Here is a 23,369-nt window from a genome sequence, read left to right on the forward strand (position 1 = left end):
CATTATTCATCACTTGGGTAGATTAACAACGAAAGTCACAATCAGCACAAAATGTCTGGCATAAATAACGAAGCAATTCCTTCAGTCCAAAGGCAAAGGCACAAATGGCCAGTCAAGATAGAGTACAAGGTGGAAAAGCTCCCATAAATACAATGGGCAAAACAAGAGAACACATGTGGAGCAAAAAAATACCACCAATAATAAAAAACAAATATATTCTTTAATATTCCATACAAATATTAAATGCCAACAATATAAAGTAGAATGATAAAAGCCAAGGAGGGCACCACGAAATACACTGATGGGATCCTCCTGCAGTCAGCAAAGAAATAGTACTGTATACATGTAGAAAAGCTACTGACCAAAAAAGCAGGGATCACCAAAAATCATGATAATTTTTATTAAACAACCATAGACAACACACATGTAAAAACAATTAAAAGTCATCACACATGACAGATCATACACAAGGCTCCTAATAAAGCCAAACAAGCATCCCCCATGGGGCTGAAAATTAGTGGGCATTAAATACAGTAATCTGAGGAGAGCAATGTGTAATAGAGATAATCAATAACACTGATTCAAAACAAACATAATTCAGTACATGCCAGTAACAATAACCTGTAAATGAACAATATATCAAAAAAATATATAAATGGACTCAAAGCATGTCCAACAATACTGCTGCAGCAATATGAATAACCATACAAAGATAAGTTAAAATAAAACCAAAATAGAGGAGAACAAGTCATGCCATGTAAGAATAGACACACAAAACTTGCTCTGCAAATAATGCACAGATAGAATAGCCCAAAATGTCCTAATAGCCCTCTTACATATGGGGGAGCTTGTGGAGTGCCCTGCCCGACGCGTGTCGCTACCGCAAGGTAGCTTCGTCAGGGGCTAGAGAGTGTGTGCAGTGGAAGTTATATAAATACATACCAAAATAAACATAATAGATAGCAGCTGCGAGATTGAATCTGATTAGACGCAATGTGCGGAGGCGCAAGGACGTATGTCAGGCCAGGACCGGATGTGTGACCCGTAGCTCACCACCACTTCCGGGTACATAACAGGAATGCGGCAATCTGTACTGCGCATGTACCACAAGCAGGGTAGTCGTAGCAACCAAAAGACGCTAGTATCGGCGATTATACAACAAGCGGTCGTCATAGTAATGGAAGTGCACACGGATCGGCGGTGTAGAGCAGCTTTAAGAGAATTTAATCTCAATTAGAGATATTGTATAAAGGCGCAGGAAAGCATAGCAAAAAAAGGGGGCCATAAGTATGACCCATTCCTTATGCATAGATATAACAATATATGTGGTGACACATACTGCAAATGTCAAAAGGCATGGTGATTGTAATGACCAAAAGACGCCAGAACCGGCGGGTATGCACAAATAGTCAGTGGTCATAAAAATAATAAAGCGCGGAAAAAACGCGATACCTTGTACTGCGCATGTGCCACAAATAATGTGGTTGTAGCAACCAGAGGACGCTAATATCTGCTGTTATATAGCAAACAATCGTCATAATAATCAAAATACGCAGAATTCGGCGATAGAGAGCAACTCGAGGAGACTTTAGTCTCAAATAGATGTATTGCATAGAAGTGCAGAAATGTATAGCAAAAAGAGGCCACAAGTGTGACCCTTTCCTTGCAGATGGATATAAAGGGTACATATGATAACACATACTGCGCATGTCAGAAGGCATGGTAATTATGGTGACCAAAAAAAACGCCAATACCAACGAATATGCACACATAATTAGTAGTCAAAAAGGACAATAAAGAACGGGAAGGACGCAATAACTTGTAATGCGCATGTGCCACAAACAAGGTAGTTATACCAACCAAAGGACGCTAGTATCGGCAATTATACAGCAAACGATCGTCATAATAATCAAAATACGCACAAATTGGCGATAGATAGCAGCTTTAGGAGACTGTAGTCGTAATTAAATATATTATATAGAGACGCACTGAAGCATAGCAAGAAAAGGCCACAAATATGACCCATTCCTTGCAAATAAATATAGAAAATATGGCGGCACATACCGCGCATGTCAAAAGACATAATGATTACAGTGACCAAAAGACGCCAGTATCAGCGAGTGTGCACAAATAATTAGTGGTCACAAAGGACAATAAAGAACGAAAAAGATCAAATGCCAGTACTTAGATCTTATATATTCAGTATTTTAGAAAATTCTCCATTGTTATAATACAAAGATACATGCCAATAACGCCGCATAGTAAAACCCCACAAATGTAGCGCACATATAAAATGTAGTGGCTGCATTAATGCTTATCAAATACACAAAAAAAAAAAAAAAAAAAAGGAGAGTATGATTCAAACAGACCAGGATTGGCTATGCATGGAGGTTCTCCACAAACTCCCCCCAGGGACATCCAAAAGATAAAGATATACTGGTAGCCGAGCACATAGGGGTGAGAAGCATAATTAAGCAAAATGTAAAACTCAAAAAAACAATACAATTTCAAAAAAACAACTGGATATGCTCAAAAAACAAGCCTAGATAACAAACAATTCTAATCAAAAATAAAGTCCTTTGAAAACGATCCATAATATAATAGATGTGCAGATCATGTTGTAAGGCGTCAAGAGGCCAGCTTTATCCAGGTAACACCGGGAAGACAGATAGATCCAAATTGACGAATCAAAAGTCGAGAACAAAATTTTCGAGTCATGAAGTCCGAAGCAAAGACGGTGTGAGATTAAATATCCAGGATCTAGAAAAGAAGACAACTTGTAAAACAAACCAGATCAAATCTGTTTGTAATATCCGATAAATAATAAATCTTCATTCAATCCCAAAGGGGAGCGACTCCGAAGGTGGAAAATCCACCTGGATTCACATTTCAACAATTCCAACGAAGTGTCCCCCCCTCTGATGTTGGTCTGTAAAGCTTCCAACCCTATGACTCTAATACCAGCGCTACAGCCATGGTGTTCACGCAAAAAATGTGAAGCTACCGGGGTTAAAGGTTCACCCTTATCACGATCTGTTTTAGCTGTATTAATATTTGAGAGGTGTTGTTGAATTCTCTTTCTAAGTTCCTGCGTTGTTTGTCCCACGTAAATCTTCGGGCAAGGACAAACCAATGCATATATCAGATTTTTGGACCTACAGTTAAAAAAGGTCTTAGAAAAGACCGGGAAAGTCAAGGTGGGTAAATTAACTCCCTCACTACCAACAGTGAGATGACAAATGCTACAACTACCACAGGCAAAAGTCCCAACCAGGCGTGCCCCTCTATTCAAACTGATAACAGGTCTTTTGAAGTGACTATGGCACAATGAATCCTTCAGGGATTTTGCCTTTCTAGCAATAAGAGTAGGTTGTGGTGCAATATGCGGAGCCAACTTGGGCTCTTCAGCCAACATTCCCCAGTATTTCATCAGAATGCCTCGCAAATCATGCCAGTGGTTGTTATATGTAGTAACAAGACCCAAAGGTCTATCACATCTTGGCGGTCGTGAGCGCAGCAGATCCGCCCGATTGGCACCCCTGGCCGATTGAAAAGCCCTGGAAATTACCTTGTGTGGGTAACCCCTGTCTTTAAAGCGTCTTGTCAAGTCTCTGGCTTGTGTCAAAAAATCCTGTTGGGTAGAGCAATTTCTTTTTAGACGGTAAAATTGTCCCTTAGGAATCCCATTCTTCAAATGCTTCGGATGAAAGCTTGAGTAGTGCAGGATACTGTTGGTAGAAGTTGGTTTACGAAAAAGCGTCGTCTTAATAGAAGACCCCTCCAAGACCAATCTCAAATCCAAAAATTCAACTGCAGATCCTGCAAAATTAGCTGTGAGATGAATATTTAGATTATTATTATTGAGTTTGTCAACAAAGTTTTTACATTCTTCCAAAGGCCCAGACCATAATAGAAGGACGTCATCGATATAATGCCACCATTTGAATACATGATCTCTGAACTCGGTAAGTGGGTAGACATGTGTCAACTCCCACCACCCGAGAAACAGATTCGCATAAGATGGGGCACAGCGTGCCCCCATTGCTGTACCTGAAACCTGCCTAAAAAATGCCCGGTCAAAAACAAAATAATTTTTGTCCAAGATAAAATACAACAGATCAATTAGAAATGAATCGTGTTGGCGGTCACCAGTGGTATGATGTTCCAAAAAATAGGTGATCGCCTGAATACCCAGATCGTGTCGGATATTGGTGTACAAAGATTCAACATCCAATGAAACCAAAAACGTGTTAGGCGGAGTGATCAAATCATGTAACAAGACCAAAAGATGTGAAGTGTCCTTTACATGGGAGGAAAGGGTAGTGACTAGAGGCTGGAGAAAAAAGTCTCCAGAGAAACCTTGTATTTATGTTGACTTTTCTATGTAGCTTTTCTACATGTATACACAACAATATTAAGTAGGCCACTGGATTGAAAAAGGGGCAAAAAAAGGTACTGCACGGGTGTGCACAGAGAACAGCAGAGACCAAAAAATATTTAGTATATTAATCTCTCATATATAGAGAGTAGCGGGTAAGTATATAGCAATACATATGTATACCAAAATAGGGCAAGTAAATAGGGTGCACATGCAGAAAATATACAAATTAGTATGCCCAAACTAGGCTTAATGTCACCTTTCAATAGCAAGGTGACATTAACCTCTTATTACCCCACTTGCCACCGCTACAGGGCAAGTGGGAAGAGCCGGGCAAAGCACCAGAATTGGCACATCTAATAGATGCGTTTTTTCTGGGCAGCTGCAGGCTGCTATTTTTTGACTGTGGGGGGCCAAGATCAATGGCCCCTTACCAGTCTGAGAATATCAGCCCTCAGCTGTCTGCTTTAGCAAGGTTGGTTGTCAAAAATGGGAGGACCCCACACCGTTTTTTAAAATTATTTATTTAAATAATTTGAAAAAAAAAGCGTGGGAACCCCTCGATTCCTGATAACTAGCCTTGCTGAAGCTGACAGCTGAGGGTTGCAGCCCCCAGCTGTGAGTTTCTACTGGCTGGTTATCAAAAACGGGGAAACCCACGCTATTTTTAAATTATTATTTATATTCAGCGCAGGAGCGGCAGATGAATACGCCCATCCGCCGCTCCTGCTGTCACTGCAGTTCGTGGTAGTAGGTGTCGAATGATGGGATCAGTTGTCCCATCAGCTGACACCAGTGCCCAGAGGTAAACTGAGCATGCTCAGTTAAAAAACGGAATCTGTTGCCGGATTCAGTCATGTGACGGACTACTATGGATCTGTCATCTGTAGGTGTCCATTCTAGCAGACGACGGATGGTGACGAATCCGTCACTGTCCGTCTTTTCGACGGAGACAAAAAATGTTCCTTTGTGCGTTGTCTCCAGCCGCTGGACAGAGAATTTCCAACAGATCTGGCGAACGACTGATGAAACGTGAGGCCATCCGTCGCAATCTCTCGCTAATACAAGTCTATGAGAAAAAAATGGCCGCCGGATCCGTTTTTTTTTCAAAATTTGACGGATTGCGACTGATGGCAAAAAAACTGATATGTGAAAGGGGCCTAAAGGCCCTACACCACAGAAGTGGCACCAATTTCACCACAGGACAAATAGTGTAATAGGGACCAACAGGTCTTTCTCTACACTCATTCCAGCAGATGAACACTCAACCATGAGTGTTCAGATTTCCAAAAATTATTTGCAGATGATACCATCAAAATAGCATCAATTTCACCAGAGTAGAAATAGTAGAATAGTGACCGACAGGTCTTTTACTACACCCAATCCAGCAAATGGAGGCTCAACCATGAGTGTTCACATTTCCAAAAATTATTTGCAGATACTACCAAAGTGGCATCAATTTCACCAGAGTAGAAATAGTCTAATAACGACCAATAGGTCTTTCTCTACTCCAATTCAGCAGATGAACACCTTACAAGGTGTGTTCACATTTAAAGAAATGAGGGCCTTACACCAAAGAAGTGGCATCAATGTCACCAGAGTAGAAATAGTGGAATAGGGACCAACAGGTCTTTCACTGCACCCAATTCAGCAGATGGACACTCTACAAGGAGTGTACACATTTAAAGAAATGAGGGCCTTACACCACAGAAGTGGCATCAATTTCACCACAGTAGAAATAGTGTATTAGGCTGGATTCACATTTACGGTTATGTCCGCAGCGTTTCTGCCGCATACATCCGCATGCGTCGGGTTTTCCTATCTTTAACGTTGTGGACGTAGGTACATGCGTTCGTATGCTTTCGGCCGCGTTTGACTACGCATGCATCATTTCAGGGCTCGTGCAGTAGGGCGCAGCTAACGCAGCATGTTGCAATTTAATAGGTGGCAATTTGCCGCCATACACATCCGGATGCTTGCAGAAGGAATGCGTTGAAACAATGCATTACAGCATTACAGTCTATGAGAACGCATGCTTACACTAGTACACACGTTCGCTAGCGCTTCCGTACGCATGTGTTTTTCCTGATTAAACCTGTTTAGACACTGATTAGCCAGTCCCCACACAAAGACAGATAAAAAGAGGGAGTGGGCACTCATTGTCCATTAAGGTACTGTCACACTTAGCGATGTACCAGCGATCCCGACCAGCGATATGACGCGGTCAGGATCTCTGGTGCATCGCTAAGTGGTCGCTAGTGAGCTGCCACACAGGCAGATCTCACCAGTGACATCGCTGGGGACGGGGGTCGCTACTTACCTGTCACACTAGGCGATCCTGCGTCCTCCCGCCCGGTTCCACGCTCGTCTCTCCACAGGAAGCGACGCAGGAAGCTGACGACGAGAAGCGGTCCTGAACGTTCTCGCGCGATCATCGATAACCAGTGGGGGAGCGGGTTGTAGTTAAGTATCACACACAGCGATGTCGCTAGCAATATCGCTATAACGTCACAAGTTATAGCGATATTGCTAGCGATATCGCTTAGTGTGACAGTACCTTTACTCTCAAGATACTGGAGACTGAAAGAGCAGAGAAGACATCACTGAATTCAAGCCAAATGTGAGTATACAACCTAATGTCTGTGTGTCTTTTTAATTTTCCTCCCTGCAGTCTGTAATTATGTATGTCTCTTTCTTGCAGCATTCTTCACCATGGCCTCTAGCCCTGAGCACACAGGACAGGATTCTGAAGTGAGTACTTTTGCAACTAAGGTTGGTAAGTATCACTGTACATATGTGCCAAAATCCTGCTTTTTTTCTTTTACTGAACACTTCATCAAGTGCCCAGGAACCGGAGCAGCAGGAGCAGAGGGAGGCACACGGACCGGTGGGAAGACGGCATGTAAGTTTTATTTTTTTTCCTTTCAGTATTGATGGTTTTTCTGGCTTTTTTTTTCTATTTTTTTGGGGGGGGATTTTCCTTGTTTATCTTTACAACATTAATGTTTTTATTTCATTTATAGGTTCCACATCGAGAGGAGGACTACATAGACAATGACCTCCTCATCTCACTTGTTGAGGAGAGAGTCACCTTGTGGGACAGCCAGCATAGAGAGCACTCGGACCTGGTGGTGCTTCGGCGGCAGTGGAATGATGTGGCCCAAGAGCTGATGGATGACTGGGACAATGCTACGCCACGAGCCAGAAAAGACTTTCGTAAGTATTGCAATGTTGTCTGACAAGTCAGTGAACCTGTAAAGGCCGGGATGCACCATCAGCATCACATCCACTTCCCCGCCCCTTGACTTGCCCATTTTAAATGAACTACTGAAATATTTGAAAAGCTCAATGCCAATGGATTTATTTGGAGAAAAATTATATGTGATCAGTATGCCTGCAAAGCGAAGATTTTTCCACCACAGATACACCAGGCCTCAGCTTGAGATAACAGACTGTATAATTTTTTTTTATTTTTTGGATAAAAAAGACTGATAGACATAACGAGAGTAACAGACTACCCAAAAAAGGGAAATTAGGCCTAAAATGCCTCAATTTTTGGCAAACGGATGTATGGGGCGTGTCAGAGATAGACCCCACTGTAAAATGTGGCCTGTTTTTTAAAATAATGCAACATAGTGCTGTATATAAATACTGTGACACCAGGACAAAAAAAGAAAACTGCCATAAACTGGCCAAACTTTGAGCACGCTCAGATTAGAGCTGGCACGGAGATACCACTACGAAAAATATGTGGCCTGTATTTTTTTGGGAGGCTAAATACTGCTGTATTTAACTACAGTGACAGCCAGGACAAAAAAAGAAAACGGCCGTAAGCTGGCCAAACTTTGAGCACACACAGATATGAGCTGCACAGAGATATCACTACAGTGCCTTGCGAAAGTATTCGGCCCCCTGGAACTTTTCAACCTTTTCCCATATATCATGCTTCAATGCTTCAAGATACCAAATGTAAATTTTTGGTGAAGAATCAACAACAAGTGGGACACAATTATGAAGTTGAATGAAAGTTATTGGTTATTTTAAATTTTTGTGGAAATTCAAAAGCTGAAAAGTGAGGCGTGCAATATTATTCGGCCCCTTTAACTTAATACTTTGTTGCGCCACCTTTTGCTGTGATTACAGCTGCAAGTCGTTTGGGGTATGCCTCTATCAGTTTTGTACATCGAGAGAATGAAATTCTTGCCCATTCTTCCTTGGCAAACAGCTCAAGCTCAGTGAGGTTTGATGGAGATCGTTTGTGAACAGCAGTTTTCAGCTCTTTCCACAGATTCTTGATTGGATTCAGGTCTGGACTTTGACTTGGCCATTCTAACACCTGGATACGTTTATTTGTGAACTATTCCATTGTAGATTTTGCTTTATGTTTGGGACGGAGATTTGTCATCCAACAAGACAGTGATCCCAGTCTCAGGCCTTTTGCAGACTCCAACAGGTTTTCTTCAAGTTCTTCATGTTTGGTATGTCTCCCAGGTAGCTTGTTGCAATCTTTAATTGACACTTTTTATGGATATCATTGAGAAATGACTTTCTTATTGCCACTCTTCCATAAAGGCCAGATTTGTGGACAGACTGTCTCACCTCAGCTGTAGATCTCTGCAGTTCATCCAGAGTGTTCATGGGCCTCTTGGCTGCATCTCTGATCAGTCTTCTCCTTGTTTGAGATGAAAGTTTAGAGGGACGGCCTGGTCTTGGTAGATTTGCAGTGGTACGATACTCCTTTCATTTCAATATGATCGCTTGCACAGCGCTCCTTGGGATGTTTAAAGTTTTGGAAATCATTTGGTATCCAAATCCTGCTTTAAACGTCTCCACAACAGTATCACGGACCTGCCTGTTGTGTTCCTTGGTCTTCATGATGCTCTCTGTGCTTCAAACAGAACCCTGAGACTAACACAGAGCAGGTGCATTTATACGGAGACTTGATTACACACAGCTGGATTATATTTATCATCATTAGTCAATTAGGACAACATTGGATTATTTAGAGATCCACAATAAACTTCTGGAGTGAGTTTGCTGCCCTGAAAGTAAAGGGGCCAAATAATATTGCACAACCCACTTTTCAGTTTTTGAATTTCCACAAAAATTTAAAATAACCAATAAATTTTGTTCAACTGCACAATTGTGTCCCACTTGTTGTTGATTCTTCACCAAAAATTTACATTTGGTATCTTTATGTTTGAAGCATGATATGTGGGAAAAGGTTGAAAAGTATCAGGATCCTGTTGGTGCCGGCAAACTGCCACGGCTGAGCAAGGTGACTCACCCACACTGCGGGAGGGCCCGGGGTCAGATACTGCAGAGAAAGTTCAGACAGACGGGACCTGCGATGCTGAAGGTAGTAAGAAGTACCAGGACCTACGATCATGTGACCACAGGGGGCGGGGCTTAGCGTCCCACTGCTGGAGATGACTGTAGGATTCTACTACAGGAATCCTGGAGTAGAGGCAAGGGGAACTCAGGTCAGACAAACGGGGGGTCATACACAGAGAAGGCAGAGCGGTACCATAGGGGCGAGCAGAGAATAGTCAGAACGTAAGCAATGAGTCATACACGGAGATAGCTGCACAGTACAAGAGGGGCAATCAGAGAATAGTCAGGTCATAGGCAAAGAGTCATACACGGAGATAGCAGCACAGTACAAGAGGGACAGGCAGAACTTGTAACAGGGACGGAACCAGATCAAAACCAAACAAGCAAAAAGTATCACAGTCGCAAAGCATACCAGGGTCACACACACTCAGCCAAGGGTCTGAGTATAAGTGACGAGGAATGAGCCCACAATGAGGCTATAAAAAGCCTCCCAGAATCTCAGAGTGAGGCTGTCTAGATTAACCTCTGAACTACTTAATCCCACAAACTAAGCAGATCATGACAAAAAGTTTCAGGGGGCCGAATACTTTCGCAAGGCACTGTACGACAAATGTGTGGCCTGTAATTTTTTGGGGATAAATACTGCGGTATTTAACTACAATCTCTCCCTCTCCTCGGGATTTTTCCCATCCTCCTTCAAACACGCCATCGTTACTCCATTACTAAAGAAACCCGTTCTTGACCCATCTTGCGCAAACAACTACAGACCAGTCTCCAATCTCCCCTTCATCACTAAACTTTTGGAGCGCCTAGTTTACTCCCGCCTTACCCGTTACCTAGCCACTCACTCCCTTCTAGATCCTTCACAGTCTGGCTTCCGCCCCCAACATTCGACTGAAACTGCACTCATCAAAGTGACCAATGACCTTCTGACAGCAAAACGTAACAGTGACCACTCTCTGCTCATTCTTCTTGACCTATCTGCAGCTTTCGACACTGTTGACCACCGTCTCCTCCTCTCTAGGCTCCAGTCACTAGGCATTAAGGACACTGCTCGCTCCTGGTTCTCTTCCTATCTTTCTGACCGCTCCTTCAGTGTTTTGTTCTCTGTCTCAAGTCATCTCCTCTTCCTCACACTGTCAGGGTACCTCGGGGTCCTTGGCCCCCTTCTCTTCTCTCTCTACACGGCCCCAATTGGACAGACCATCAGCAGATTTGGCTTTCAGTACCATCTTTATGCTGATGATACACAACTATATATGTCATCCCCCGACCTTACCCCTGCTGTACTACAGAACGCCAGTGACTGTCCGCAGTCTCAAACATCATGTCCGCTCTTAAACTCAACCTCTCTAAAACTGAACTTCTTCTGCTCCCGCCGTCTACTAACCTCCCTAAATCGGACATTTCCCTCTCCATGGGTGGCACCACAATAACACCCCGGCAGCAGGCGTGCTGTCTGGGTGTTATGTTTAATGTAATTCATAATTCACCGCACACTCATGTGGATTATTATGCAAAACTGATTGAATTTTTATTGGCACACAATCTGGGAGCGTAACAGAATGATACAGTGCAAGCGACGTAAAATAAACGTTTCGGCTCCACCGAAGCCTTTATGTCAGGATTCGTACCGGGGTCTAGTCTGTGTTCCACAGCAGGTCTCGCTGCCTTACTTGCTGTGCCACACAACCATTCGTAATATACAGTTTCTGATCAACTAGTTCTTTTTCGTTCATTGTTCTTCCTCCGTTCTGGTGATTGGCTGCTTCACTGTTTCCTGTGCTTATGTCCTGCCTTTTTCCTATTTAGCACTCCACAGGGTTCTCACTCCCTGCTGGTGATTCTTCTGTCGTACGGATTCCTGTCTTCCCTACAGCGCTGTCCGGTACAACCTCTGACAGCCTCCCGGTCTCTCTTTCGTTGTGTACCTCTGGGACTCCAGCTTTCCGCTTTGGTCTTTGCTGAAATCTTAGTATTTTTTGTGTTAGCTTGGGGTTTTCGTGGTTTTACCCTCCAGGTTCATTCACTCTTTAGTTTCACTCTAGGAGTCCTCCTTGCTGCTGCTTGTCTCCCTTAGGTTGTCCTGCACTCATTCCACCCTCGGTTTACCCTCACTGTAGCTCCCTGCACTTACGCCTAGGTAGGGACCGCCGCCCAGTTGTCGCCCACCGGCTAGGGTGGGACCGGCAAGTAGGTAGGGTCAGTGGTGGGTGGAGCTCAGTGGCACCCTCTTCACCTGTCGTGTGGTGGAATCATAACAGAATCACCGGCCTTCCCTATGGACGCTATGACCTCTTTAGTCAATCAAATGCAGGGTCTTACTCAGCTGGTGCAAGATCTTGCTGCGCAGGTCCAGCGTCAGGAGCAAATTCAAGCAGCTGCCGTTGCAGGGACAACTAATTCTGAGCCTAGAGTTAACTTACCCGAGCCATTTTTCGGAGATAGAAGCCAATTTGCTTCTTTTAGAGAAAATTGTAAATTATATTTTCAATTACGACCTATTTCTTTTGGCCCCCCAGCTCAAAGAGTCCGTATCATAATCTCTCGCTTACGGGAGGGGCCCCAAGAGTGGGCCTTCTCTCTGCCGCCAGATTCAAATCTCCGTGATTCTGTACACAACTTCTTTCAAGCCTTAGGGAATATCTACGATGAGCCTGACCAAGTCGCTCTGGCCGAGGCAAACCTTACCTCCCTGACCCAGGGTGATCAGGAGGTAGAGGTTTACTGCACCCAGTTTCGTAGATGGAGCTTAGCTACCCGTTGGAATGATCCCGCACTTCGGAATCAATTTCAGCGGGGCCTTTCACCAGCCCTAAAGGATGAATTGGTACACTACACTCTGCCCCAGTCTCTGGAGGAGCTGATGGCTTTAATGGTCAGAATAGATCGCAGGTTAAGGGCGAGGAGATCGGAGCAGGCAGCAGCACAAGCTCCCGTTTTCTCTAGGGTCACTCCGGCTGTTCCGAATCTGCCAGCTGCCGAACCTATAGAATTGGGAGCCATGCAAGCTACCACAGATCCAAGTCCTTGCCGTCCACGCCACGCACTTGGAACCTGTTTTTACTGCGGAGATCCTCGGCACTGGATAAAGGATTGCCCGCGGCACCCTGGCACTCCACAGGAATCTTCTCGGAATACACCACCTAGGCCTGTGGGTGGACAGGTAATTCCTTTAAGATCTAAGAGACTCTTAGTGCCAATTTCTATTGCTTTCACCTCCTCTAAGGGAGAAGGAGTTGCCATGATTGATTCAGGGGCTACTGCTAATTTTATGTGTTATGAGTTTGCTGTCTCATTGGGTATTTCTTTAATTCCACTCGCTCACCCCACTAAATTAGTTGGTATTGATAACACCCCACTAGCAAATGGGGAGATTAGTCTCTGTACTCCATTGCTATCATTTCAGGTTGGTGTACTGCATGTGGAACAGCTGTCATTTTTGGTTATGCATGATCTCCCAACTAGTGTCATACTGGGGCTTCCATGGCTCCAGCTCCATAACCCCAACTTTAACTGGGTTTCTGGTGAATAGGAGAAGTGGGGTGCAGATTGTTCACAGAAATGCTTGTTAACACACGTTTGTGGTATCGTCTCCGCACAAGCTTCTCTTCCGAATCTTTTGGGCCAATTCACAGATGTCTTTTCTTTGAAGGAGTCTGAGCGGTTGCCACCTCATTGCTCCTATGACTGTATTATCAATTTGGTTCCCAACTGTAAATTCCCTAAGGGACGCCTGTATAATTTATCACCTCCTGAAAGAGAAGCTTTACGTGAATATGTACAAGAGGCTCTAAGAAAGGGGCATATCCGTCCGTCCACCTCACCTCTGGCCGCAGGTTTCTTTTTTGTCAGTAAAAAGGATGGAGGACTTAGGCCGTGTGTAGACTACCGAGGTCTTAATGAAATAACTGTCCGTAACCAATATCCTCTACCGTTGATTGCGGACCTGTTCAACCAGGTTCAGGGGGCTCGATGGTTCTCGAAGTTGGACCTGAGAGGGGCGTATAATCTCATTCGTGTAAAGGCTGGCGACGAGTGGAAGACCGCCTTCAATACCCCCGAGGGCCACTTCGAGTGTCTGGTTATGCCCTTTGGGCTATGCAATGCTCCGGCGATTTTTCAAAATTTCACCAATGATATTTTCCAACATGCTATTGGCCGCTATGTAATTGTCTATCTGGATGATATTTTAGTGTTCTCTCCTGACTGGGACTCACATTTAAATCATGTAAGGGATGTTCTCCAGGTACTCCGCAATAACCAACTTTTCGCCAAGCAAGAAAAGTGTATTTTCGGGGTCCAAAGTCTATCTTTTTGGGGTCATATTTTGACACCCCAGGCCATCACAATGGAGCCGGAGAAGGTAAAAGCGGTTCTTAATTGGGCTCGTCCTGCATCTTTGAAAGCTCTTCCAAGATTTCTGGGGTTTGCCAATTTTTACCGCAAGTTTATAAAAAACTTCTCCATTGTGGTGAAACCTCTCACAGATCTTACTGTGAAAGGTTCCGACTTGGTAAACTGGAGTAAGGATGCAGTGGATGCCTTCACGTTTCTTAAGGAGAGCTTTGCCACTGCTCCTGTTCTTACCCAGCCCGATCAGGAGAGACCCTTTATTGTTGAGGTTGACGCCTCGGAGGCAGGGGTAGGGGCAGTACTTTCACAGGGGACTTCGTCTTTGACTCGTTTGAAACCCTGTGCGTTCTTCTCAAAGAAGTTTTCCCCAGCTGAAAAAAATTATGATATTGGGAATAGGGAACTGCTCGCTATAAAATTGGCCTTTGAGGAATGGCGACATTTCCTGGAGGGAGCCAAACATCCGGTTACTGTCCTCACCGACCATAAAAATCTTGAATATCTCAAAACGGCCAAACGGCTTAATCCAAGACAGGCAAGGTGGGCGTTGTTCTTTTCACGTTTTAATTTTGTGATTTCTTTCAGACCCGGCTGCAAAAACGCCAGACCAGACGCGCTATCTAGAAGATTCTTGCCTGAACAACCGTCAAACATCCCACCTGTTCCCATTTTACCTGATAAAGTATTTTTGGCTGCTAATTCCTCTGATTTGTTTGCTGAAGTTAAGCAATTTCAACATTTGTCTCCGTCCGACTCTCCTGATAATAAATGGTTCGTTCCCTGTCATTTGCGTTTGAGACTGCTGAATGAACACCACAACTCTCCTCTTTCAGGTCACCCTGGTATCTCTGGTACGATGGAGTCAATCTTCAGAAATTTTTGGTGGCCGACTTTACGCCGGGATGCCACTGCCTATGTCAAGGCGTGTGACATTTGTGCCCGGTCTAAGGTTAACCGCTCACGGCCTTTGGGTGAACTATGTCCTCTACCTGTTCCCTCCAAGCCATGGACCCATCTTTCCATGGACTTTGTTACTGATTTACCTTCCTCCCTGGGAATGACTACCTTGTGGGTTGTGGTGGATCGCTTTAGTAAGATGGCACACTTTATTCCTTTACCCAAATTGCCATCCGCCAAGCAATTGGTCCCCTTGTTTCTAAATCATGTGGTGCGGCTGCATGGAATTCCTTCTAATATTGTGTCAGATAGGGGTACCCAATTTGTCTCCAAATTCTGGAGAGCTTTCTGTAGTAAAATTGGCGTTTCCCTTGCTTTCTCATCGGCCTTTCACCCGGAGACCAATGGGCAGACAGAACGGGCCAATCAAGCCCTTGAACAATTCTTACATTGCTATGTGGCTGATAAGCAAGAGACCTGGGCATCTTTTATTGCCCTGGCAGAGTTTGCCATAAATAATAGGGTAAACTCTTCCACAGGGATATCTCCCTTCTTCTGCAACATGGGATTTCACCCTAAATCCAGCTCTTTCTCTGAGGACCCCTCGGACAATCCTGAGGTAGAGATTGTTTCCTCTGATCTGCGGTCAGTTTGGGAGCAAGTCCAAAGCAACATCAAAAAGGCTCAGGAGTCACAATGCCACTTTGCTAATAGGAAAAGGAGGAGAAGTCCTTCCTTTGAAGTTGGGCAGAAAGTGTGGCTTTCTACTAAAAATCTGAAACTAAGAGTCCCCTCTGGTAAACTGGCTCCCCGGTACATTGGTCCTTTTAAAATATCTCAGATAATCAACTCTGTTTCTGTCAAATTGGATCTCCCCCAGGCGATGAGAGTGCATAAGGTATTCCATGTCGCTCTCCTAAAACCTTATGTACCTCCAGTTTGTCCGGCTGACACACCTCCTGCTCCTGTTGTTGTACTTGGTCACCCCGAGTTTGAGGTAAAAAAGATCTTGGATTCCAGGAAAGTTTGTGGGGTCCTGCAGTACCTGGTGGACTGGAAGGGGTATGGCCCTGAGGAGAGGTCGTGGGTGTCTCATTCTGAGGTTCATGCTCCCAGGTTATGTAAGAGGTTCCATATCAATTTTCCTGAGAAGCCTTCCCTGTGTGAGGGTCCAGGGGCCCCTCATAAGGGAGGGGGTAATGTCAGGATTCGTACGGGGGTCTAGTCTGTGTTCCACAGCAGGTCTCGCTGCCTTACTTGCTGTGCCACACAACCATTCGTAATATACAGTTTCTGATCAACTAGTTCTTTTTCGTTCATTGTTCTTCCTCCGTTCTGGTGATTGGCTGCTTCACTGTTTCCTGTGCTTATGTCCCGCCTTTTTCCTATTTAGCACTCCACAGGGTTCTCACTCCCTGCCGGTGATTCTTCTGTGGTACGGATTCCTGTCTTCCCTACAGCGCTGTCCGGTACAACCTCTGACAGCCTCCCGGTCTCTCTTTCGTTGTGTACCTCTGGGACTCCAGCTTTCCGCTTTGGTCTTCGCTGAAATCTTAGTATTTTTTGTGTTAGCTTGGGGTTTTCATGGTTTTACCCTCCAGGTTCATTCACTCTTTAGTTTCACTCTAGGAGTCCTCCTTGCTGCTGCTTGTCTCCCTTAGGTTGTCCTGCACTCATTCCACCCTCGGTTTACCCTCACTGTAGCTCCCTGCACTTACGCCTAGGTAGGGACCGCCGCCCAGTTGTCGCCCACCGGCTAGGGTGGGACCGGCAAGTAGGTAGGGTCAGTGGTGGGTGGAGCTCAGTGGCACCCTCTTCCCCTGCCGTGTGGTGGAATCATAACACTTTACCACATAATCGCTGGAAAAAACAGAGAAAAAATACATAAATAACAAATAGTTATGAAATCATATATACATATGTACAAAATTGGAAAGGTCGTTCTGGTGTATACTTATTTTTTAAGATTCATATACATTGTGCAGAGCTGATATACATGCATAGACTGTCAAAAGATCCTGAAACAAATGAGGCATAATGAAAGGCAAGAGAGAGGCCTTTCCTGTGCCAAATAAAGGAAGAATGCAAAGATAAGGGATAAAGATCCCTGTAGAGTCACATAAAGACTGCAAAGAATAGTGAGAAAATTAGCATACGAAAGACGTGACAAAAAACAAAGGAGTATTGTATGGTACCTAGTAGAGTTGAGCGAAACGGGTCGAAAAATTTCAAAAGTCGCCGACTTTTGGCAAAGTCGGGTTTCATGAAACGAAACCCGACCCTAGGATGAGGTCGGCCACGAGGTCGGCGACTTACGCGCCAAAGTCGCGTTTCAAAAGTTTGTTTTGCGCTCTTTTTCAGCCAATCAGGATCCACGGACACTGTGGGCAACGTGATGACATAGGCACGGGTCACCACCATCTTTCAGAAGGGCATGCAAGTGATTGGCTTGCTTTGGGGGGCGTCACAGGGGGTATAAAAGGGCGTGCACGCCGACCGCCATGTTACTCATGCTGATCTCAGAATAGGGGGAGCTGCTGCTGCTGATGATTTTGTAGGGAGAGCGTTAGGCAGGGAAGAAGACACCAAAAACTGCTTCTGCTGCTAGCGATTGTGCCTGTACAACACACCAGTCACTGTGTGTGCAGTGCAAGGGGAGGCTATATAGTGGTGTATCCACTGGCGTAGCGTGGGGGGGGGCGGGGGGGGCGGTCCGCCCCAGGCGGCATGTGTGTGGGGGCGGCGCGGCAGCAGCAATTCCACCCTGCAGTGCAGTGCAGCGGCGGGCAGGGAGCGATGCGATCACGGCAGCTCCGCTGCCTGCAAGAGTGAATAGCAGGAGCGGAGCGGCAATGGTCCGTCCTGCTTCCTGCCCGGAGGCCGCGCTTCCTGTTTCACACAGAGGAGCGCCGCTGAGTGACGTCATCATTCAGCGGCCGCTGCTGTGTGAGGGAGGAAGCGCGGGCGATGCTGCGGACAGGTGAGAGGAGAGAGGTGGTGTCTTGTGTGTATGTATGTATGTATGTCTGTGTGTGTGTGTGTCTGTGTGTATGATGGAGCAGGCAATGATGGGAGTGATGGTCTAGAAGGCAATGATGGGGTGATGGAGCAGACAATGATGGGGTGATGGAGCAGGCAATGATGGGGTGATGGAGCAGGCAATGATGGGGTGATGGAGCAGACAATGATGGGGTGATGGAGCAGGCAATGATGGGGTGATGGAGCAGGCAATGATGGGGTGATGGAACAGGCAGTGATGGAGCAGGCAATGATGGGGGTGATGAAGCAGGCAATGATGGGGTGATGGAGCAGGCAATGATGGGGTGATGGAGCAGGCAATGATGGGGTGATGGAGCAGGCAATGAGGGGAGTGATGGAGCAGACAATGATGGGGTGATGGAGCAGACAATGATGGGGTGATGGAGCAGACAATGATGGGGGTGATGGAGCAGGCAGTGATGGGGTGATGGAGCAGGCAATGAGGGGAGTGATGGGGGTGATGGAGCAGGCAGTGATGGGGTGATGGAGCAGGCAATGATGGGGTGATGAAGCAGGCAATGAGGGGAGTGATGGGGGTGATGGAGCAGGCAATGATGGGGGTGATGGAGCAGGCAATGATGGGGTGATGGAGCAGGCAATGATGGGGAGTGATGGGGGTGATGGAGCAGGCAGTGATGGGGTGATGGAGAAGGCAGTGATAGGGTGATGGAGCAGGCAATGATGGGGTGATGGGGGTGATGGAGCAGGCAATGATGGGGGTGATGGAGCAGACAATTATGGGAGTGATGGAGCAGGCAGTGATGGGGTGATGGAGCAGACAATGATGGGAGTGATGGGGTGATGAAGCAGGCAGTGATGGGGTGATGGAGAAGGCAGTGATGGGGTGATGGAGCAGGCAATGATGGGGGTGATGAAGCAGGCAATGATGGGGGTGATGAAGCAGACAATGATGGGAGTGATGGGGTGATGGAGCAGGCAATGATGGGAGTGATGGGGAGAAGGCACAGTGATGGGGTGATGGAGAAGGCAGTGATGGGGAGAAGACAATGATGGGGTGATGGTCGAGAGGGCAATGATGGGGAGCTGCTGCTGCTGATGATTTTGTAGGGAGAGCGTTAGGCAGGGAAGAAGACACCAAAAACTGCTTCTGCTGCTAGCGATTGTGCCTGTACAACACACCAGTCACTGTGTGTGCAGTGCAAGGGGAGGCTATATAGTGGTGTATCCACTGGCGTAGCGTGGGGGGGGCGGGGGGGGCGGTCCGCCCCAGGCGGCATGTGTGTGGGGGCGGCGCGGCAGCAGCAATTCCACCCTGCAGTGCAGTGCAGCGGCGGGCAGGGAGCGATGCGATCACGGCAGCTCCGCTGCCTGCAAGAGTGAATAGCAGGAGCGGAGCGGCAATGGTCCGTCCTGCTTCCTGCCCGGAGGCCGCGCTTCCTGTTTCACACAGAGGAGCGCCGCTGAGTGACGTCATCATTCAGCGGCCGCTGCTGTGTGAGGGAGGAAGCGCGGGCGATGCTGCGGACAGGTGAGAGGAGAGAGGTGGTGTCTTGTGTGTATGTATGTATGTATGTCTGTGTGTGTGTGTGTCTGTGTGTATGATGGAGCAGGCAATGATGGGAGTGATGGTCTAGAAGGCAATGATGGGGTGATGGAGCAGACAATGATGGGGTGATGGAGCAGGCAATGATGGGGTGATGGAGCAGGCAATGATGGGGTGATGGAGCAGACAATGATGGGGTGATGGAGCAGGCAATGATGGGGTGATGGAGCTGGCAATGATGGGGTGATGGAACAGGCAGTGATGGAGCAGGCAATGATGGGGGTGATGGAGCAGGCAATGATGGGGTGATGGAGCAGGCAATGATGGGGTGATGGAGCAGGCAATGAGGGGAGTGATGGAGCAGACAATGATGGGGTGATGGAGCAGACAATGATGGGGTGATGGAGCAGACAATGATGGGGGTGATGGAGCAGGCAGTGATGGGGTGATGGAGCAGGCAATGAGGGGAGTGATGGGGGTGATGGAGCAGGCAGTGATGGGGTGATGGAGCAGGCAATGATGGGGTGATGAAGCAGGCAATGAGGGGAGTGATGGGGGTGATGGAGCAGGCAATGATGGGGGTGATGGAGCAGGCAATGATGGGGTGATGGAGCAGGCAATGAGGGGAGTGATGGGGGTGATGGAGCAGGCAGTGATGGGGTGATGGAGAAGGCAGTGATAGGGTGATGGAGCAGGCAATGATGGGGGTGATGGAGCAGGCAATGATGGGGTGATGGAGCAGGCAATGAGGGGAGTGATGGGGGTGATGGAGCAGGCAATGATGGGGGTGATGGAGCAGACAATTATGGGAGTGATGGAGCAGGCAGTGATGGGGTGATGGAGCAGACAATGATGGGAGTGATGGGGTGATGAAGCAGGCAGTGATGGGGTGATGGAGAAGGCAGTGATGGGGTGATGGAGCAGGCAATGATGGGGGTGATGAAGCAGGCAATGATGGGGGTGATGAAGCAGACAATGATGGGAGTGATGGGGTGATGGAGCAGGCAATGATGGGAGTGATGGGGAGAAGGCACAGTGATGGGGTGATGGAGAAGGCAGTGATGGGGAGAAGACAATGATGGGGTGATGGTCGAGAGGGCAATGATGGGGTGGTGGGTGAGAATGCAATGATGGTGGTGGTGGAAAGGGCAATAAATGGGGGTGGTGGAGGAGGAGGAAATGATGGAGGTGGTGGAATGGGCAATGATGGGAGTGGTGGGGGAGAAAGCAAAGATAGTGGTGGAGAAGAAAATGATGGAGGTGGGGGAGAGGACAATAATGGGATGCGAGGGGAGGAGGACAATGAGGGGTGTGGGGGATTGGGATGGGAGGAAGGGGGACTTATAATGGCCTTAGGAACAGGGGGAGGTGGAGGAAGACATTATCGTTTATTATGTCTAACACAGTCCCTTAGTATATAGTGTACTCACTAATTCTGTATAACACCATCCTTAGTTACATAGTTTCCTCTTTTATTATGTATAACACCGCCCCTTATTACCTACCATCCTCTCTAGTTATATTTGGTGCCGTCCCTTATTATATAGCTTCCTCTGCTGTTATGTATAGTGCTGTCTCTTACATAGTGTATTTTTGTTATTTTTGTTATTCACAGCGCCCTCTTTTATTACATGGTCCCCTCTCTTGTTAGATATAAAATGACTGCTGATCGAGGAGCCGGTGACCAGACGACCAGTCCATCAGCTCCTCCATTAGAAAGGAAGCTTTCCCATGCTCCATCAGCCATCATTGCATTATACAGCTAACAAGACAGGACGGTATGTAATAAAAAACAGGGCTCTATATAATCCAATATGTAAGGGACAGAACTGTACATAACAAGAGAAGGCACTGTGTATGGGACAGCAATATACATAATAAAGGAGACTATGTAATATATACCTGTATGTGTGTGTGTGGCTATATAATATCAATAATCTATCTATCTATATATATATATACACACACACACGTAGCTTTGACGCCATAAAAGGAGGGGGGCCCGGACACATTTCTTGCACAGGGACCCCAAGCTGTCAGTGTCCGCCCCCTGTCCGCCAAAATAATTTGTACTTTCTGGTTTTTTTTCTGTCACATTATTAAAAATTATTATTAAAAAAAGCCATTAGGTCTTCATCCAGCATCATCAAGCTAATACATACATATATATAGAGAACTGCAAGAAGTTGAAAGTCTAGAAATTTAGAAATAATAGCAGAGTTAGTAGCAGACTAAAAATTAGATCTTTGAGTGTAGTGTGGGCTCTTCGGATGCTTCCGAATTATCAACGACCAAAGGGGCGGCAAATTTTTCGACCGCCCAGGGCGCCACAAACAGTTGCTACGCCACTGGTATCAGTGGTGTTGGTTGTTGGGCTGCCTTCTAAGGCTTCCTGACATTCCTGCATTGCTGTTTACCCACTGCTCTGCAAACTGCTTTTTTAAAAGCAATCCCAATTTTTTTTTTTGTCCTGCTGAGAAGAAAAAAAAACTGCTTCTGCTGATAGCAATTTTGCCTGTACAACACATCAGTCACTGTGTGTGCAGTGCAAGGGGAGGCTATATAGTGGTGTATCAGTGGTGTTGGTTGTTGGGCTGCCTTCTAAGGCTTCCTGACATTCCTGCATTGCTGTTTACCCACTGCTCCGCAAACTGCTTTTTTAAAAGCAATCCCAATTTTTTTTTTTGTCCTGCTGAGGTACTGAGCGTGCATTTTTTCACACCATACAGCGGTGTACGCTCCTCACACAGTACCGTGTAACGGCTGATATCACAGCCACAGTGAAGCTATCAGTGTGTCACTCTGTGAGAATAAAACGAGGACATGTTCCATTCTTACAGACCTGCACTCTAGGGAGATTCCTATTCTGCCCAATTCTACATACACCTTGTAGTTTGTGATAAACTAGCCAATTTTTGCCTGTGACATAGCGCTGTGATATTCAGTGGGCCTCACACAATCCAAAAGTGTCCAGTGTCCACAAGTGTCTGCTGAAATTCAAAATCTCCCTTATCCTCTAGTCACTTTTGTCACAGCTGTGCCATCGAGCCTGTGACATAGCGCTCAGATATCAGTGGGCCTCACACAATCCAAAAGTGTCCAGTGTCCACAAGTGTCTGCTGAAATTCAAAATCTCCCTTATCCTCTAGTCACTTTGGTCACAGCTGTGCCATCGAGCCTGTGACATAGCGCTCAGATATCAGTGGGCCTCACACAATCCAAAAGTGTCCAGTGTCCACAAGTGTCTGCAGAAATTCAAAATCTCCCTTATCCTCTAGTCACTTTTGTCACAGCTGTGCCATCGAGCCTGTCACATAGCGCTCAGATATTCATTGGGCCTCACACAATCCAAAAGTGTCCAGTGTCCACAAGTGTCTGCTGAAATTCAAAATCTCCCTTATCCTCTAGTCACTTTTGTCACAGCTGTGCCATCGAGCCTGTGACATAGCGCTCAGATATCAGTGGGCCTCACACAATCCAAAAGTGTCCAGTGTCCACAAGTGTCTGCAGAAATTCAAAATCTCCCTTATCCTCTCATCACTTTTGTCACAGCTGTGCCATCGAGCCTGTCACATAGCGCTTAGATATTCATTGGGCCTCACACAATCCAAAAGTGTCCAGTGTCCACAAGTGTCTGCTGAAATTCAAAATCTCCCTTATCCTCTAGTCACTTTTGTCACAGCTGTGCCATCGAGCCTGTCACATAGCACTCAGATATTCATTGGGCCTCACACAATCCAAAAGTGTCCAGTGTCCACAAGTGACTGATGAAATTCAAAATCTCCCTTATCCTCTAGTCACTTTTGTCACAGCTGTGCCATCGAGCCTGTGACATAGCGCTCAGATATCAGTGGGCCTCAC

General features: G+C 46.2%; 1 long non-coding RNA gene across 1 annotated transcript in view; it reads right to left on the bottom strand.

Annotated features, from left to right (window-relative positions):
* Positions 1-201: 201 nt before the first annotated feature.
* Positions 202-23,369, bottom strand: part of LOC141074877 (uncharacterized) — a 43,012-nt gene continuing 19,844 nt past the window's right edge. Inside the window, exons 2-3 of the long non-coding RNA XR_012227236.1 lie at positions 3,569-3,831; positions 202-2,760 (exon numbers count right to left, since the gene is read on the bottom strand). This is a non-coding gene — a long non-coding RNA (uncharacterized lncRNA). The remainder of the gene's footprint in view (positions 2,761-3,568; positions 3,832-23,369) is intronic.

The sequence above is a fragment of the Dendrobates tinctorius genome, unplaced genomic scaffold (assembly GCF_039654945.1).
Source record: "Dendrobates tinctorius isolate UK_male_01 unplaced genomic scaffold, ASM3965494v1 ptg000015l, whole genome shotgun sequence".
Taxonomy (NCBI): Eukaryota; Metazoa; Chordata; class Amphibia; order Anura; family Dendrobatidae; genus Dendrobates; species Dendrobates tinctorius.